The following is a 20,853-nucleotide window of genomic DNA, read 5'->3' on the forward strand; positions in this document are numbered from 1 at the left end:
CAGCAATGATATCTGGATGGTGGGCACATGGTGGCAATGCAGGCCCGACCCTCTCTGGTTTGTCTGACCTCTTTTACTGTGATGTTGTTGATGTTATTATATCTCCAGTTCTTAGCATAACACAAATATACTGGTAGCACTTAAAAATGTCAAATGGTGGATGGATGGATGGATGGATGGATGGGTGGATGGATAGATGGATGGGTAGATGGATGGCTAAAGATTGGAGAAGTGGATATATGGATGTATAAATGGATGGTTGGTTGGATTAATATCACAGTTTTTCATAGTTACAGTGAGATGTGCAATGGCCTAATGAGATTTCTGTGACTGAGGATCTGAATAAGCATACCCTTCTTCTCCCCCAACTTTCCCTGTGTCTAGATAACCAGGCTTATACAAAAGTTTAATGAGGAGTATTAGGGAAAGGCTTCTCTATATCTCTAAGCTTTCCTAGGCTCAGAACCAACATTAATAATATTAGAAAAGGGAGAGTTCCAACCAAAACCATTTAATAAACACCAGCCCCAGGCATGGTCACAAATAGATAATGCAATCTTGGGCTTCCAGGAAAATGTCTAGGTCAACATTGAAAAATGTTTTTGTTGATTGTTTTAAAGGCCTTTTATATAACTGTTTTCATTATTACTTCTACTAATAACTCTCATTAATTTTCCTATAATGTGTTCAGTATTTTATGCGTTATTTACTCCTTATTTCAACCCACTAGGTTCAATATTATTAGCACATTTTACAGATAAATAAACTGAAGCACAGGCAAATATATTACATGTGCAAGTCCAACAGCCACAAGTGGCATAGCCTGGACTTAAAAATAACTCTAAACCTCATGTTATTTCCACTATGTTTGGGCCTTTATTCTTCCTTTTCAAGTATGTTTAGCACATGTAACCACATGCTAGGAACTGTGCTAGAAATTATGAGCAAAGTAAAATATAGCTCTGTCCTTAGGGAGCATATGGTCCATCATGAGAGAGAAGGAGCATGCACATAGGACAGCTCAAAGCAGACTGTAGAACAGGCTGACCAGCAGGAGAAAGCCCCACAGGGATCCAGGAATGATCCCTGGTTAGTGTGGTCAGAGAAGAGTTCCTGAGGGAAACAGTATCTCAAGTTATGCTTGAAGAAAAGAATTTTATGAAAGAAACGTGGGGTATTCTAGGCAGAATACACAGCATGAGGACAATCAAGATAGAGCAAAGCATACACCAAGTAGCCCATTTTGGATGAAGTATACAAGTGTACATTTTGAGTGAGCTCTCTTTCACTCAATAGCTATGTACTCTTGGTTATGTAATTTTACTTCCCAGAGCCAAAGTTTTCTCATTTATAAAACCAGGAAAATAACACTTTCCTAAGAGTGAATAAGGAAAAAACAGGTTGAATGAGGAAAAAGCAGAGTGGTGCAGACACTCAATAAATACATGATTTTTTAAAAATATATATTTTTATTGATTTCAGAGGGAAGGGAAAGCAATAGCGAGATAGGAACATCATGATGAGAGAATCATTGTTCATCTGCCTCCTGCATTCCTCACACTGGGGATTGAGCCTGCAACCCGGGCATGTGCCCTGACTGGGGATTAAACGGTGACCTCCTGGTTCATAGGTTGGCATTCAACCACTGAGCCACACTGGCCAGGCAATACATGATGTTTTTTATTGGTGGTACAGATTTAGAAGTTATCAACCAGGGGCAGTCTCACCCACATCTCCAAAATTTATGAACATGTTTGTTGTAACAATGCTTGGAAGGTTTTCCTGGCATTAGTAGATGAGCTCAGTGTAGCTAAGTGGTCTGTAATTCTTGGGACATTATGGTACAACAAAGAATGTTCCTTACCAAAGGACTAACATTGTGTGCATTGAAAAAATATGGGGGGAAAAATAGAAGAAAAAGTTGGAGAAGTGAGATGATTCTAGAGCCCAGTTAGCTTTGAATATGAGATGATAGAGTTCATTCTGATAGACAAAGAAGAACCACTAAACTTAAGCAGGAAGTAACAACATCAATATTTTTGGAAGACTAATATAGCAGGGACTCTCAGGATAGACTGGAAGTGGAGGAGACTGGTGAAAATGTTATAAATTAGTAGACACCATTGCTTCCACATGAAAAACTACAGGCTCAATAAATGTGTCAACTCCAGGGCCTTCTCTAACCCTCAAAAAGATTGTGGAAGATTAGGGGTAAGCACTACTTTTGGCATCTTATGCAAATTACAAAAAAACTCCCCTTCCTCCAGTAAACACAGCCCTGTGTCAGGGTGCGGGACTTGAATTTTAGCCTATTTACCTGTACACAGAGACACCTTCGCTTAGTGATGTCGATGGTATAAGAAGGGATGGAAAGGAAGGATCACAAAGGAAAAGGTATAGAATAGGTCATTGAATCTGGGAAAAAGAGAGTCAGAGCTAACGCCTCTGTGTGAAGCCTGGGTAGCTTGTACAATGGTGGTGCCATTATTAGAAAGAGTTAAGTAACAAAAATGCTTTTGGAGATTATAAATTCAGTTTTAGACATTTTGAGATTAAAATGCCTTCTGGATAACAATAAAGAAATGTCTTAAGGACATTAATTACAACAGAGCAAGGAGATTGTGACTGAAGAGGAACATATCAGAATAGCTTTTTGCTGTAACAAGCATAAAACATTTTAATGGCTCAAACACAATGAAAGGTACTTTTGATATTGTTGTTCATCAATCAGTCCAAGGTCAATTTTCCTGGGAAGAAAAAGACTCTCTTCCACAGGGTAAATCAGGAATCCAGGTACCCTCTGTCTTTTGACGTTGCCTTTCTCCTGTGATCCTTTATTATTATCTGCATCCATCCAGAAAAAGAGAGCAGAGAAAGCACACCCACCTCTTAAAAACCTGGGTCCAGAAGTGACACACATATTACTTCTGCTTATATTGAATTAATGAGTCACACAACCACATCCAACTGCAAGGGAGGCTGAGAAATGTAATCTACCATGTGTTCAGAAAAAAGGATGTGGATTTTTGGTGGACAGCCAGCTGTCTCTGCCACAGGGTAGACCCAGCCTTTCTCTCTCTAAGTATAAGATCTGTAAGGACTGAGATAACGTTGGTCTTTTCCATGCATTTCCATTGCCTTGCATGGTGTCTGACAACTATCAAATGTACAGTATTTGTCAGATAAATGAATAGCTGAAGCAATGGTTGTGAAAAAAAATCTCAAAAAGAGAAAATATATAAAAGAAGGGAGAGAAAAGGATATTTAACAATAAAAAATATTATTTTGTTGTTATTGTTGTTTCTACCATTTGTGGAGTATCTATTACATACCTAAACTTTGCAACAACCCTGCAAAGTTGTAGTTTTATTAACCACATTTTAATTATGATGGAACCTGTGCCTCTAAATTTGTATACCACTAGAAAAGTTCAGACCCACCATTTAGCCCCAGGTCTTCTGACTCCTCATTCCAAAACCTTTCTAGAACACCAACTTCTATTTAGTGGAGGAAAGATGCGGAACCTTAGACTATTGTGTTGTAAAGGAGACAAATGTTTTGAGCACACATGGATGTGCCCTAAAGGTAAGCCAGGTGACTTGCAGATTTAGCTTTCTTGGGTTACTTTGGGGCATGAGCAGAGCTGCCTGGGAAATCATGAGCCACTCCATATATAACCAGTATTGAATGTCATGCTTTGTTGCTTCATTCAGCAAGCCTTCCCAAGAGAACTCCCAGCTGTTGCTGCCGACCTTAGCTTGGCCGCTACCTTGCAGAAACTTTGGCTTTCCTGTTTCTGACTGAAACATTTACCACGTGATGGCCTATTACTTGTCTACCTTCTTCAGCAGTCACCTCTGCTGATGTCACATAAATGCCACTACCCCTCAACAGTGAGGAAGATGGGTTCCTCATCAACTTGGGCTTTTGCCCATACTTCTAAGGTTCACTAGATAATTCCAGGAACTTTCCTATTGAGTTTATCTTCTAGAAGGCCCTTGAACCTCTCTACTTTCCTCTTTCCACCACAACTGCTATAAATTCCCCTGGAACCATTTTAATAGGCCTCTATCTGGTCTTTCCACATCCATTCTTTTTTCCCCTCTCTAATTTATCCTCTACAAAATAGCAGGAGTGACTTTTTTAAATATTCATATATGGTCTTGCCATGCCTTTGCTTAAAACACTTAGCAAGATTTTAGACCATGAAAGATCCAGACCCAGGCTATCTTGTGGGACACTTCCGTCTTCAACTTCTGTGTCCTGGACACACTGACCTTCTTTCAGGTTCTCACACATGCTGTCCTGGTTGTTCTTCACAAGGTTCTCCCCTATTGCTCAGGCTAAATGAAGTCTCTCAAAGATCCCTATGTTTTTCTCACATAACACAGATCACACTCTGTGATTACATAGTTATGTGTGTGATTATTGGATTCATGTCTGTTTCCTCCCCTATTGTATCACCAGTACTAACATAATGCCAGTTGGCGCTCAAGAGGTATTTGTTGAATGAGGAAATAAATGAGTTGCCATTTCAGAAGATAGAATATGATTTCTTGGGAGAACAATCCATACCCTGCAGAACCCTTGGAAAAGGGTTTTCAAATTTGAATCACTTCATAGTATTGCTTCTTATTTGTTACTCAATGAGTAATTTTATTTTAAATAAAAATATTCTCTGGTTTAAAAGTTAATAAATTACTATTAATCACAGCAGGAACAAAAAATATTAAACTTCCTAGTATTTGTGATATTCTCTTCTGAGAATTTATACAACGTTGTATTTATTGGAAGAAGATGATCTTTTAATGTCCTTTGCTGCTCATCTAGATTTACAATATTTAAGAGTCTTTGTTCTTCAAGTTTTATTTTTCCTGTAAGGATTTTAAATCCAAAAAGCTTAGTAAATGAAGTATATATACAGTTCATGAACATATTTTAAGACTTTTGGGAAACACTCAAAACAAAAGCTATTTTGAGGATTAGGAAATAGCTTGTCTGAATATTGCCAAGTGAATTTGGAATAACCTTTCTGTGGGATGCAATGAAAAAGAAAGGCAAGAACCTCAACATTCTCAGTTCAAGGTTACAAAGGAGTGTGAACAAAAAGTGTTTCTCATCCTGTTAACACTTGGACACACAAAACATAAAAACAGTGTCTTCTTTCATTTAAAAAATATTTTAAACACACACAGGAGAACCTTGACCTTTAGCTTCCCTGGGATGAACCCACATAGATTTTGACCTCTTTTTCTCCTTCCCAACTTCTTACTGTGTATTTAATGAGCCTTGGATACCTGAGCATTCCACTGTCTGTATACATACTAAGTGCGTTGGCAGTGGTAGAGGAAGAAAAGGCCAGATGCTGTGTGTATAATGGGTAACATCACTGTAATGGCAATACTTCCATCGGCTACAAGCTAAAGAAGAAAGGAAAATGCTTCATTCATAACACATTAAATATAAATACCCTTTTTAAAAATTGGCAAAGATAGATGTGTGCTGGCAGAGTCAGATCAAACAGGGCAACAACAAATTTTTATGCAAGGATGACTACAGCTCTTAAGAATTAGTAACCTTATTCTGAAGGGCCTGTGTCTTGAATCATATGTTAAGAACTTCACGGTGGGAGAGGGTGGGGAAAAAACCTTCAGAGCCTCAAGAACAACTTTGTTTATGTGAAAACTGGTAACTATTGTGAGTGCGTTGTATATAAAATAAGTGTATTGCATAAATAAAATAAGAATTTAATATAAAATAAAAATGCATTTGAGGAGTGATTGCATGCAGAAATAACTTACATCACAAACTGAACCCTAGAAACAAAGGAAATTTCTGATTAAACCATACATAGTGTGGCCAGTGCCCCTACTGGAGAAGTGAGGTATTGCATTTTCAGCCTGGTGGGCCTGGTCAATGCTTACCTACATGGAGAAGTAAAGGTTTACCAGGCGCTGGGCACTGGAGTCAAGGTATTTCCTAAAAATCAGTGCCGACGTGGTGTAGCTGCAAAGAGAAAAACCGACAATGAAGACGAAATCCAAATAGTGTTTCTACTGGGTAAAAAGGAATTCTTCTGTGAAAACAAGAGTCCTGCCTGTGGCTGTCTTAGAGCTGACCAGTCCATTCAGCTCTTCTTTCCCCAAAGATTGTCAAAGCCATTACTTAAAGCTTACGTCTTAAGTAATAGGGGAGAAAAGCCTAACAAGTATAGTATTTGCATCCAAACCTCAAAGAGTTTCCTCTCTAGTTGGAGAGGAAATACAACTAATAATACATATATAACTTCTTCCTCGGTTTTAAAATCTGCAATTCTGCTGCTACATGTCTGAGCTAAAGTCATTTCCTTATTACATATAACCCTGATCTCTTCCTTTTTGTTTTGTTTTCTGTTGGACAGTTTTTATTCCAAAGGACAGTCCCTATCCCCAACGTATTACTGCATCAAATATTTCAGATATACATGACCAATTCTTTGTCTTCCCTATCACCAAGTCTTATTGTAGACAAAGCAAGAAATAACACAGACTTGTTCTAATTACAGCTTAGCCAAATGAGTACATACTGTGTGGTGTCAGTACAAATCAACAGGCCACCCACCAAGAGAGTGAAAAAGAAGACACTGGTTCCTCCCACAGAGAACTGGATGAGCTTTCGATGGAAACCGGAGATAATTGTGTTTTGCCATTGGCAAGTGCAAATAGTGCCTAGCGCAGCAACACATGCCATAATATTTGGTAAGTATTACTGAAAGCATGATAGTAAAAAGAAAAATAGTGCTTTGACAGATGTATGCATAGTACCTCCCTCCATACTCCCTCCCCATATTCCTAAAGAAGTGATTCTAGGAAGAACTTAGTGGAGAAAAAAATACAGTTGCTTATGGATACATGACTGAGCTTCTTGAACAAAGATTCAAAATACTTTCAAGTAAAAAGGTTGTGAAATTCTAAATGGATTTCAAAATATAAAAAACATAATACCTCTTTTCTACAACATTCTAACACTCTAGATAGTTTTTCACTTAGCAAAATTCCTAGATTTTAAGTATTCATTTAAATTTTGCCAATTGGAAGCAAATAAAAACTTGCGGATGTGCTATAGATAAGTGATTCTCAAATGGGAGTTGGTTGGAAAATATCAGCATCTCAGATAATGGAGCTAGGAATGCGTGGCTTGGAAAACCTCCCCAAACTGACTCTACAACTCCCCCACCCTCATCCTCATTTAGAACTACTGTTTGAGCTGTTACTTAATCACATAAGATTGAACTGCTGTCAGAGATGTGGAAGACCAAGGCTAGAAACCTCGTGAATAAAAACAATGCCCCATGGAATGCAAGCTGGTACAGCCACTAGGAAAACATTAAATATTAAAAGAGAGGTTCCTCAAAATTTTAAAAATAGAACTGCCATATGACCCAGCAATTTCATCCTCATTCTCAGTGGATGACCTTGCTTCCTATTTTAATGAGAAAAACAGAAGCAATCACAAGTTCTCACTCCACCCACATCTACCCATATACCTCTTTCTGTGTCCACATACTTTTTTCCATCCTGTTCCTATAAATGAACTAACTATATGTGATCCTATGAAAGATCAATATCTCCATTTGTGTATATTCCATCCCTTCTCACTTTCTCTTCTGCCTCATCAAGTGTTTCCCTCCTTTTTAGATCATTCCCATCAGCTTACCAATAAGCTATTATTTCACCCATCTTATAATAGAAAAACCACAAAAACCCTTTGACTCCATTTCCCTCTTCAGTTATCATGTCTCTGCTACCTATTATAGGAAATTCCTAGAAAGAATTATCTATTCTTGCTGTATTATTCTTCTCCTACCATTTTCTCATTTAAGAGACTCAAGCTTTTCTCCAGACCACTTCACCTTAGGTGCTCCTATCCAGGTCATCAATGACCTCCACATTGCTGTATCCCAAGGTCAATTCTCAGTCCTGATTGCACTTGACTTATCAACACCATAGGACACAGATATCCTTGAAATATTTTGTTCACTGTGCTTCCAGGATACCAAGCCTCCTGGACTTCCTCTTATCTTAATGACTGCTTTCATTTGTTAGTTGTTGGAGTACTCCAGAGCTCAGTTCCTGGAGTTCTTATCTATGCACTCACTCCCTTGGTAATTGTGTTCAATCTCAAGCTGATGACTCCCAAATGTATATCATTAGCCTATCCCTCTTCCTTGAACTCCAGCCTCTTATATCCAACTAACTATTCGACAGCTCCACTTGAATGTCTAATGGTCATCTCAAAGTTCATTTAGAAAAATTGAACTCCTGGCTGCTCCATACCCACCCCAAACCTATGCTTCTGCAGATGGAGAATGACAGTTAATGCCAACTACATTTATATTAGTCAGGCTGAGCTGGGGGTTATGCTGCAGGTGCTAAATAACCTGAGTTTTTACCAACTTCTAAAAACAAAGGCCTATTTCTTGCTGCATACCCTCTGTGTGTCTCCTGCAGTGATAACCCACATTGGCTTTGCTCTAGGAGCCAATCTGACAGGAGCAGCCTTTAGCTGGAGCATTGCTGGTGTTGTGATGGAATAAAAAAATGACATAGTGAACCAAATGCTGGCTCTTAAATCTTCTGCCTATATATTATTGATCAAGCAAGTCTCATCGCCACCCACTCTCAGTAAAATAGAGGTGTGTTATATTCTCACAGGAAGAGACTCTTCATTAAAGGAAACTGAAATTTTTGATAAATAGTAAAACAATCTAGCCCACCAGTCTTCCGGTTATTCCAGTGAAAACACTTGGCTTCTCTTTGTTTCTCAAATCAAATCCATCAATAACCAATAAACCATTTCTCAGTGCTATCACCCTAGCCCAGATTCCTTACTGGTCTCCCTGTTTCTACTCTTGCCCTCCTGCTCTATTCTCCATGAAGAATCCAAAAGTGATCATTTTAAAGTACAAGTCAGAGTCTGCCATGCTTCTGTTCAAAACTCTCAAATATCTCCCCAACCCAAAGGGTGAAAATCATGTAAAATCTAACTTGATCTTCATCCATCACCTCCCAGATTCCATGGCCTTCTTCTCCATCTATAGCTCATTCTCCTCCACAGACATGAACTCTCCGCTATCTTCAAATTTACCAAGTACATTCCAACCTCAGGACCTTTGCACTTATTGTTTCCTCTTCCTGGGATGGAGTTTTTCCAGATATGTACATGGCTCCCTGCCTTATCTTCTTCAGGTGCTTGCTCAAAAGTCACCTTCTCACTGAATCTTTACCTGGCCAATCTATTTAAAATTTCATCCCTAACCCCTCACCATAGACAGCACTCCTTCTCTCCTTTCTTACTTTACTTGTGTCAATAACATTCATACCTATGTAATTTTTTAATATATTTTTGTTTATTATCTCTCTCACTACACTAGAATATACAGTTCTTGCCTGAACAAATTTTTGTCTATTTTATTTATTTCTGTAGGACAAAAACCATGGAAAACTTTGAGGAACTCAAACATAGAAAGATTGTTACTTAAAGATGTGGAGAAAAATAGGGTAAACTTAAATAAATATTATACATTCACACAAACTCAAGAGGCCTGCTGAGTTATTTGTCTCAAACTAGAGGAAATAAAAAGAATCTGAGCCCTAACCGGTTTGGCTCAGTGGATAGAGTGTCGGTCTGTGGACTGAAAGGTCCCAGGTTCGATTCCGGTCAAGGGCATGTACATAGGTTGCGGGCACATCCCCAGTAGGAGGTGTGCAGGAGGCAACTGATGATGTTTCTCTCTCATCGATGTTTCTAACTCTCTATCCCTCTCCCTTCCTCTCTGTAAAAAATCAATAAAAAATATATATTTTTTAAAAGAATCTGAGAGGGAAATAACACTAAAAAAAACCATGAAAGGTTTTATTTGTAAAGCTATAGTATTAATGATCAAGGCAAAACTGTGAAGTTGCCTATTGATTTATTACAGACTGGTTAACTTAAATACAAATTTGAAAATGTATATATTTTAATTCTTTATCTCTACCTAAGCAAAAAAGTAGTAGACTCTTCCATAAATAGCTGGTAGAAAATCAAAATTCACTCCACCTCTGACTCCAGATTAAAAGGAAAGCCTTTCATCTGGATTAATTACCATATCCTAGGCATTGCCCTAATGTAGAGTTTCTCAGACTTGACATTTGAAGCTGAGTAATTCTTTGTTGTAGGAGACTGCCCTTTGCATTACAGGATGTGGAACAGCATCCCTGGCTTCTACTCATCACATGCCAGTAGCACATCCTCAGTTTTGACCATAAAAAATGTCTCTAGACACGGCCTGATAGCCTCAGGGCAGGAGGGAGTGGTGGATCTGGAGAGGCATATCACTCCCAATTAGAACACTGTCCTAGAGTATGAAAAAGTCTGTAAGGTTAACACTCTTGTGTGGCTTCAAGCTGTGACCATAAGTACATTGTGGGATTATTGTAGAAATACAATATTGAAGTAGGACTCAGACCCTACATGTATGATTCAGACTTAGAGGAACACTGGAAAGGCTCCCTTTGAAAAAAAGCATCCCTGATTTTTTTCCCCTAGCATTACTTTGGTTTGGCATTATAGAAAGATGTTACCTGAAAGGTAGAATTCAGTTTTAAGCTCTTTTGGTCATTAATGCCTTAATGATAGTCTAGAAACAGAATTCAGAACCAAGAGAAAGACAAAGAAAAAAAAAAGTTTTAACAGGGAGAAAGAAAGAAAAGTCCAGAAAAGGCTTTGCAGTGGGGATCCCTGTTTATTTAAGGAACTACATGAGGTCTATGCCATGATGCAACATGGAGATGGACCACTGAGGGAAAATTCCACTTGTCTACAATTTAGTTAGAATTGGTTGTGCACAGTAATATCAACTGATGAAATAATCAATTAAAAATAATGACAGTTTTTAATCCAATCCTACCTAATAATAGAGTAATATGCAAATTGACCGCACCCTCGCTACGCCTAAGCCACACCCACCAGCCAAGTCACGCCCACCAGCCAATCAGGAGCAAATATGCAAATAAACCCAACCAAGATGGCTACAGCCACTGAGAGCAGGAGGGAGGCTTGGGTTTCCACGGTAACAAAAGAAGCCATCCTGTTGCCGGCCTAAGCCTCCACTCAAAGCTACAAAGTTTCATTTATAGAAGGTGAATTAATTCCAACAGAAATTGCTGCTGGCCACAGAGCGAGCAGGAGGGAGGCTTGGGTTTCCGTGGTAACAAAAGAAGCCAAGCTTTCCACGCCTCCTGTTGCCGGCCTAAGCCTCCACTCAAGGCTACAAAGTTTCAGTTATAGAAGGTAAATTAACTCCAACAGAAATCGCTGCTGGCTGTGGAGCGAGCAGCAGGCTTGGCTTTGCTCCAGGCTACAAAGTTTCAATTGTAGAAGGTAAATAAATTCCAGATACCAGGGCCTCCTCTTGGGTCGCAAGGGGGCGTGGCTGGCCTGCAAACCACCACAGGGCCCTCGCTTAGGCCGCCCCACACCCCAAGGGAACCCCCACCCTTCAGGGCAAACCAGTCAGCCCCCACCCATGCACTAGGCCTCTATCCTATCTAATAAAAGAGTAATATGCAGATTGACCATCACTGCAACACACAGTATAGCTGCCCCCATGTGGTCAAAGATCCTGCCCCCATGTGGACACAAGATGGCCAGCAGGGGAGGGCAGTTGGGAAGCACCAGGCCTGCAAGGGAGGGCAGTTGGAGGCGATCAACCCTGCAGGGGAGGGCAGTTAGGGGTGACCAAGCCAGCAGAGGAGGGAAGTTGGGGGCAAACAGGCTGGCTGGGGAGCAGTTAGGCATCAATCAGGCTGGCAGCGGCGTGGTTAGGGGGTTATCAGGCTGGCAGGCAGAAGCAGTTAGGGGCAATCAGGAAGGCAGGCAGGTGATCAGTTGGGAGCCAGCAGTCCTGGATTGTGAGAGGGATGTCCAACTGCCCATTTAGGCCCGAGGATCGGGCCTAAACGGGCAGTCGACATCCCTCGAGGGGTCCCAGATTGGAGAGGGTGCAAGCTGGGCTGAGGGACACGCCCCCCCCCTCCGTGCAGGAATTTTGTGCACCGGGCCTCTAGTATTAAATAATTAACTTTACCAGTAACCATAGTTTATGTTAATATGGTTTAAATTTAAAATAATTAAAAATGAAATTATTAAAACTAACAAGAACTAGGACATATGAGCTTTAGTCAAGTCTGAAATCCTTTATAAATCTATTTTATAAGAATTCAAGTATTAAAACTTTTTAAATAATAAAAAAAGCCTTTTATGATTAAAAAAAATTTTTCTGGCAATTGTTAAATTTGCTAATTTAATGTTTAAAAAAAAAGGTAGGAAATAGCATTGTGGCAGAGAGAAACCCTTACTATGTGAGCAGAACAACCAGCAATACTGGCTTAATTCTTTTGAGCCCAAAAAGATTTTGTTATACAGATAATTTAAAACATTTTATTATTATAAATAAATATGCTTTCAACTACTTATAAAAAGGTATATTATCAAATAACTTATACTCTATATTTCTTTCTCTCCAATCAAGACATTCCAGCATTGAAATATTGATGGTTCCCATTTAATCCATTTTTTAATTATACATAGTAATTAGGGAAGCTAGCATAAATAGGTATAAATTTACATATCATTAGAAGCTTTATTCCAGTTTGTGGAGTAATTTAAATCTTGTCAACTTCATCTGTCTTTGTAGTAAAGCTATATTCAAGGAACAAAATGGATTGATTTGAGTTTCATTTTCTATCCTCATCCTGAAAAATAAAAATACACAAATAAATTACATGACCAAAAGTAAGAAGTTAGTGGAAATATTTTAAAATACATTGATCTCTATGTCCACAAATTAGGTAACTATTCTCTAACATTATGTACTAGTAACAATTATATGTATTTTAAATATTCTGTCTGACGTAAATATAAATTAACAAACCCAAAATGCTGTACTTTCATTTGCTTCAAAAACTCTTGAAATATGCTTTTGTTTCATATGTGGCACTTTTACATGTTAACATTTTATACTGTGATTTTAAAAAAATGATTTTTCACCAGAAAAAAAAATAAATAACCTATCTGTCCGTAGTATGAATTGAAGTTTTGAGTTTAAGAAGCAAACTGTGAACACAGCCCCATAGAAGATCCCTATTTGTCTGCCAAAGCTGATTTTTAGAGAAACTGTGTTAAGAAATAGAGCAGAGAGAAACGTGCAGGCACTTCTTGCCAAATTGCTTGCAAATGTGCCTATTCTTGAGTGATTTTTAAAGCCTCGGCTTTTATTTAGTTGTATTTCCAACTGTTTAGTTTAATCTTTATTGACTCGTGTATAATTCGCAGGAGCAGGAATGTATCTGCGACTTGAGAGAAGTTTCCTGGTCTGCTAAAATGGACGGTTTAATTTCCTTTGCTGATTCTTGTGTCTGGTTCGGGATCTGGAAGTTTGCAAGGCCCCAGATAGTCATCTGGAATACTGTACCAAGAGGGATGAGTTACATTTTCTAGATATGTGTCCAATTCGAATCACAGAAAGAGCTGTTTTTGTCGTATTTGAGGTAGCACTAGTTAATTCTATGGTTTGTCACTCGAGTTAAAAACCAAGAGCTCTGCCCAGCCCGTGTGGCTCAGTTGATTCAGCGTTGGCCCAGGCACCAGGAGTTTGTCAGTTCCATTCAGGTTGCCGGCTCCATCCCCGGTACAGAGTGTGCAAGAGGCAGCCAATCAATGTCTCTCTCTCATCTATGTTTCTCTCTCTCTCTCCCTCTCCCTTCCCCTCTCTGAAGTCAATTACAAAGACACACACATTTAAAATAAAAAATAAACTAAGAGCTCTGGGAAAGCAACGCGGGCCAGGGAAACCACGAGGTACCTGGCACCGTGCAAATAAAGCTAAGAGGATACTGTGATTAGCTGAGATCGTAGGGCTAAGGTAGTTTTTATTGCCCAGGGACAAAATGTTCAAAATCAAAATATCTCAATTTGAATGATCAATACATACATTCATGCCCAACAAAACAAATGATCTTATGCTGTGTTCCTTATCTCAGTTAATATCACCAAGCCACATCATCTTCAGTTCTGAGCCCCTACACCTCTGCAGTCATTAGTTACAAAGTCTTGTAGATCATGCCTCAAAATGTTTGTCAAGTAAACCCTCCCCTCTCCATTTTTCCAACCACAAGTCATGAGTTCCAGCCTGCAGCCTACACTCTTGTTTCAATAGCCCATTTACTGCTCCTTGAGTCGAGACTTTGTTACTTTTATTCGTCCTTCAAGGCTGTCGCACCCCTTACTTCCAGCAAAATAATCCCTCTCTTTTTACCATCCTCCCCCCCAGTATTATGTTGGTATTGATACCAAAGTATTACTACATGCATTATAATTAGAGGAATTTGTCTCCTATTAGACAATGCTTCTTATCTGATTCAGCTTTTGATATCCAGCCCTTATATCAGTGTCCAGCATCTGGTTAATGCTCAATAATTTATTTTAGTTTAAATAAAGTGACCACAGAGCAACTAAAAAATACTCAAATTTTGAGGTAAATTTACTCATTGATAGCTTACATAGGATTTTGTTTGGTTTCAGCATTTTTTTACAACCCTTATACATGCTTTTCAATATCCTCAGAGACTAGGGATCAATTCATGTTTGAAGAAATTTATGGAAGAAATTGAGTCAAATTCTCATGTGAGCAGGTGTACTGAATAAACCGTCAGCTCCCCGATCCTAAAGTGCGTAGTTCTTGGGCCCCCTGTTCCTATGCCTTGTATTGTCTGAGGATCCGAAGGAGTGCTGGTCACAGGAATCACAGCACTCAGTGTCTGAGCGGAGTCAAAAAGAAAATTTGAAAAGAGGAAAAATTAATATCTTTCACTTCCTGAATGCTAAACCTGCTCTTATTTTATAGACTTTTATTTCCCTAAATAGAAAAGCTTCCATATTCCATATACATTAGCATATTTCAAGAAATATCAGTTGGTGAGAACTATATTTATATTTTCTTTTCCTCAACATGATAAAAAGTATTTAAGTACCTCTCTATGGGTTCTTTTCTAAGTGCTGTACATAAAAGATTAAGAAACCAAAAAATCCCCCTGGCTGGTATGGCTCAGTTGGTTGGGCATCATCCTGTGCACCTAAAGTTTTCAGGTTTGATTCCTGGTCAAGGCACATGCTCTCTCACATAGATCTCTCTCAATCTCTCTCTCTCTCTCTCTCTCTCTCTCTTTCTCTCCCTCTTTCTCTCCCTCTTCCTTCCTCTCTCTAAAAAAAAATCAATTTAAAAACTTTAAAAAAAGAAACCACAAAAATCATTTAAGTATTTATAGTTTCTATAAATAATAGTAATATATAAGATCTAATACTGTTTATTATATATCTACTCAATTAAACATTAATTACTAAAGCCCTCTTAGTTAAGAATTCTTTTTAGGCTCATTTTAAAAATTAAGAAAATTAAGAAATATAAAAGGTGGATAATTTGAGCATGGTTACATAGCTAGGAAGTAGCAGAGCCTGGAATCAAATATACAAAATATACAAATACATTTTGAATAGGGAGTAAAAAAAACACTTGTACATATTCTAGAAGTCTTAGAAATTACAAGTTTAGATATCATGAGATTAAAATAAAAAAATATCCACAAGCTTTTTAATTAACCCAGGAAAGAAAGAGGTGGGCCTTCAATACACTAACATTTAAATCTCAGTTTGGGGAGACACTGCGCTTTCATCCATGCTGGGAGCCCTTTTCCATTAGCCATGAAGCCTGAGCATCCCCTTGCTTTCTCTTATGCCCTCAAGTGAGAACTGAGTTATGACTGGTTGTCTTAGGAAGAAAATGACTCTTACAGGACGTAAGATGGGGTGGGGTGGGGGTGGCTAAGGAGAGGCCTGACATGTAGCTTGTAAAGAGCAGCAGCTGTGGCCTGTTTTTACTAATATCTGACATGTTTCTTTGGCCACTCGCCAAATTGAGCTGTACCCAGCACTTCTCCCATCCTTCCTGTGCCTCCAGGATCCTTTGTAACTGCTACTTGAGACTCCAGTCCACTCCAAAGCAATCCCCTTGGTTCCTTCCTCCCCTTAATGTGCAGGCATCCCACCCTAATTAATTAACCCAACACCAACTTCACCCAGGACCTTCCCACACTTTGCCCCTCATGCAGCCCAGAAACATCAGCACATTCCTTACTTCATCACTTGTCAACTCCCTTTCTGTTAAAGACCAGTGTCCCCTTTCCCTGACCTGGCCTCTGATTTGATCTCACTTTAAAGTATCCCACTTTAAGAGACAGTAACAAATGCTGCCTTTTTCCTGTTTGCTTTGTTTATTCACATTCACCCTTCCTATTGTAATTAAAGACCAACGGACTTGAAAGAAGAGCCCAGGAAGATACTATATGCATGTGATATGTGGATAAACTCAGCCCTGGATTTGTAATGAAGCCTCACTTTGCCTATTACTAAATGTGTGAACTTGGGTGAGTTTCTTCAGCTCTTGTCATTCATTCAGATATTTATAGAACATCCATTACTATGCTAGGGTTCTGTTCTAAATGCTAGTACTGCAATTTAAAATAAAAATAGCTGCCTTTGGTGAGGCTTATATTTTAGGGCGAGGAGATGGTCATTAACAAATAGATACATTTTAAAATATGCATAGATATCCAAGAAAAATATAAATGATAAAGTAAGAACGATAGGAAGTGTTGAAATTGGGGTGGGAGGAAAGGTGGCAACTTGGAATTGGATAATCAGAAGCACCAGATGTGATGACTGACTACACCCAAGAAGGTGAGAGAGTGAACCATGTGATATCTGAGACAGGGCCTTTGCCTGGAGTGATGAAGGACCAGCAGAGAGACAGCTAAAGCTGGAGGAGAAGTGGCAAGTGGCAGGAGGTAATGTCAGAGTGACAGGGATACTAGAACATCGGGGACCTAGTATGTGAGAACAGGGACTTTGGATTTTTCTATGACTGAAATGGGAAGTCACTACAGAGTATTGACTAAAAGAGTGACATGATTTGACTTACCTCTAAAAAACCCGGTGTCAGATGGGTACTAGATTTATCGGGGTGATCACTTAGTAAGTTATATAACTGTCTAATCACTGTATTGTACAGCTGAAACTAATATAATATTCTACATCAACTGTAATTGAAAAATTAAAAAAAAAAACTCTCAACCAATTTCTCTGTAAAATGAGAAAATTAAGAACAGTTAAGACCAGATTGCCAGCTCAAACCCCAGTGTCACCATTTACTAACGGTGTGACTTTAAGCTCATTACTTAACCTTTCTAAGCTTCAGTTTTCTCAGTTTAATTGATGGTAGATTCTATTTTGTGAAGTTATTATGAAAAATTGATAGGAGTTTCTATTTTGTAAGGTTATTATGAAGAATAAATTAAATGCCGTTAAGGCGCTTACCACAGAGCCTAACTCATGGGAAGATCCAGTACTTGCTAATATTCTAGTAAGGATCAGTGACATGATATGTGCTGCTCCGTACAGTGAGCACTCACATGTTATCTTAGCATTATCAACCACTAACCCATGGCTGTTTTGAAATAACGTCATACGTTTTCAAATTTTATAGTATCACCTTAAATAAGAGAGTGCCAAACGTTCATGGATAATTTTCAGATGGTTCAAAGGACTGACAGAATTAATTGAGTGTGCCTGGGCAAGTGTGGCTCAGTTGGTTGGGCATCCTCTGGAGCATAAAAAGGTGGCGGTTCCATTCCCAGTCAGGACACGTGCCTGGGTTTCAGGCTCAGTCTCTCACATCAATGTTTCTCTCTCACAGACACATTTTCTCTACCTCTCTCTCTCTCTCTCTCTCTCATAAATAAATAAATAAAATTTTAATAAAGAATTAATTGAGTGCAAATCTTTGCAAAGCACTCCCTAGGTACTAGAAAGCCATATGTACTCAGGTGAGAAAGAATATAGAGAGATAGAGAGACCTTTGTCTTATCTTACATACATATCTTAAATATATATATATATATATAATTTTTAAAGACGGAGAGTTAGTTGAGACACAAGTTTCTATGTTTGCTGACCCCTGCTATATGGAAAAATAAGAACTGGTCTCCCGAAAGAAAAAAATTGTGCATTGTCAACTCCCTGATCACATTACCACATCTGGAACCTACTCATCCATTTTCGTGATTCCACACCTTTGGCTACGTTGGGGTTTTGGAGACTTAGTGGTTCTTCACAGTCCTGCTTCATTACCCAAAAGTTATGTAGCTCATGCCTCCTTTCTTTCCTGGGACCTGGGCCACCTCATTCTGAGGGGGTGCATCTTGTCTTCCTTTTCCTTGCCCACCACACAAACACACACACACACACACACTCTCTCTCTCTCTCTCTCTCTCTCTCTCTCTCTCTCTCTCTCTCTCTCCTCAACAAACACACATACCCAAAGCATCGGTCTCTTTGGAAGCTCAACTGTATCTCCTAATGTGGTTTTATGTGGTTTTAACTGATAAGAAAGATTACTGTAGAAGTCTGCAGTAGAGCGAGACCTGGTTCTTTCCTGCCTTGCACATATCCCTTTCTCAAAGGGCAGGCAAAATTTCATGTTTTTATTCTTACTTTACCTAATAGAATAAACAAGGATGTCTTCATAAAATCAGGTGGGAAATTAGCCTTGTCTATTGTTGCTCTTCTTTTAAAATATTCAGTACTGGGCCAGGTATACTTTTAAAGGAGATAAGAAAAAAAAATTAGGATGTCTTTTACATGTAATTTAGAATAAAAATAAGGTTAAACTCTAAATATGGTTTCATTTTTCAAACAATACAAAAGTTGCAACATGATAAAATTAAAAGTGTATTGTTAGACTTCTGATTCTCTATTATTCATTTTCTTCCTTCTTAGCCTACTTACTGTGGTGCCCTGCTCCACTGGTACCCTGTGGAGGAAGTCAGACCCAATTCTAAGCAAAGCCGGCGCTCTAGAATGTTCCCTTGCTGACTTTTCCCCTAGCAGTCATCAGCTATGCTAAAACTCAGTTATACTTTGTTGCTTTATTTTAATGGTAGCCATCAAACCATCAAAAGAGGTAGTAAAGGCAGGGTGAAGTCACATTCAGACCTTTATGAAACAGAGATGCATGATTAGAATAATAAATTGCAAAACATCAAGAAATTGGGTGTGCCTTTTTTTTTAGGGAGGGCAGATAGAAATCTTAATTGTAGGGGCACTTTACTCCTAGATATGTTGTATTTTGTTTACGCAGAGGCTTGACCTTGCTTGCAGGGACAAGTGGTGGGGGGTGGGGGGGGATGGTGAAAACATGTAAGACAAGCATCTCAGCCATCTTTATCCGCCCAGCTGATTTAAGAACAGTTGAGAAAATGTGGCCTCTTTAGGTCTCATGTAAGGATGAGTTGGCTTCATTTTCCCTAGTACCCTCCCAGCCTGTGAGGTGCCAGGAGGAAGGAGGAAGTGATGGCTTTCACGTGACAATTTATGGCTTCTCCTTGCCTTCTGCTTTAAGTATCTCTTTTTCACAGACATTCAGGAGTACTTGCTTTCTTTTTAATTTACTGGATGACATTAGTTAATAACATTATACAGGTTGCAGGTGTACACTTCTATATGTGTGGAATCTAATGACCAAAATAAGCGAACACGCCAAGTACGAGTTCTTGTTTTCATTGCCTCTCTGGCAGGCAAGCTGTCTCTTGGAGTTCGCCCTCTCCGCTCTTCTCCTACAGATGGCGCCCTGTCCACGGTGCTCACCGTGAGCACCTGGGTTAGGGGTTGGGTGTAGGCAGGGAAGGGGCTGTCTTGTATCTGTGCCAGGCGCCTCTATGTTGCCTCTGGCCCCTTGTGCCCTGACATCACTGGCCCATCCTCTGTCAAGTCAGGGCTCAGTGGGAGCTCCCTGCCTCTGCCCTCCTGGTGCCCTGTGAAGGTCCCACACGCTCCATAAGAGCGCCTCTCACTGCGTGGAAACCCTCAACCCACACCTCCCTGACCTGATTTTCTACCCCGCAAGAAAGGTAGGGACACAGGTCTCCTATTCCCTTTATACTCTTACCTCCAAGGATGGAAGAGACCAGTTTTCCCCTTCTTGCCACAATCTGACCTTTCCCCCTTCTGAGTGGGGTTAGCCAGCCTCTTTCTTGGATCTGTTAAGCAGGGAAAGAAATGTGACTAAGCAATAAAGAAACATTAATTGGGAAGTATTTCCAAAACACTGCAGTTGTTTGCATACGTGGAGTACTGACTACCTGCATATGTGGGCGGTTATGGGCCTTTCTCCTGCACTAAGCTCGGGGGCACCTTCAGCACAGGAATTCTTGTAGTCTATCTTTGGATCCTCAAAAGGTACAGCACAGCCCGGAACTTGGCACAGTCATTCTATGATTGATAAACAATGATCTAGGTCAAGATTTGGGTGAGAGTTTTCATCTTTGTGTTCTTACTTTTGTTTGAATTTGACCCTATAATAGAAAAGTGCAGCAAATAGTTATCCTGCTGACAGTCTTTATAATATAAGCCCATACATTTTTATAATATAACTAGCGTTCCCATTGCAGGAAAAATCCTGCAACAGAGTTTCCTGCTGCACTCTACCCTGCCCCGCCTGCTCTCCTCCCTTGTCCCCCGGCCCGCCTTCTCCGCCAGCCCACCCCGCTCTCCTTCCTTCTCCTCCGGCCCCGCCTCCGCTCCTCCCTTCCCCTCCCCCCGGCTTGCTTGCTTCTCCGCAGCTTTGCTCCCTTCAGCATCTCTTGGCTTCTTTCTAAGCTGTCTTGATATGCAAATTAGCCGCCATCTTTGTTGGGGTAATTTGCATACTCGTCCTGATTG

This window comes from Cnephaeus nilssonii, assembly GCF_951640355.1.
Source record: "Cnephaeus nilssonii genome assembly, chromosome: 9".
Lineage (NCBI taxonomy): Eukaryota > Metazoa > Chordata > Mammalia > Chiroptera > Vespertilionidae > Cnephaeus > Cnephaeus nilssonii.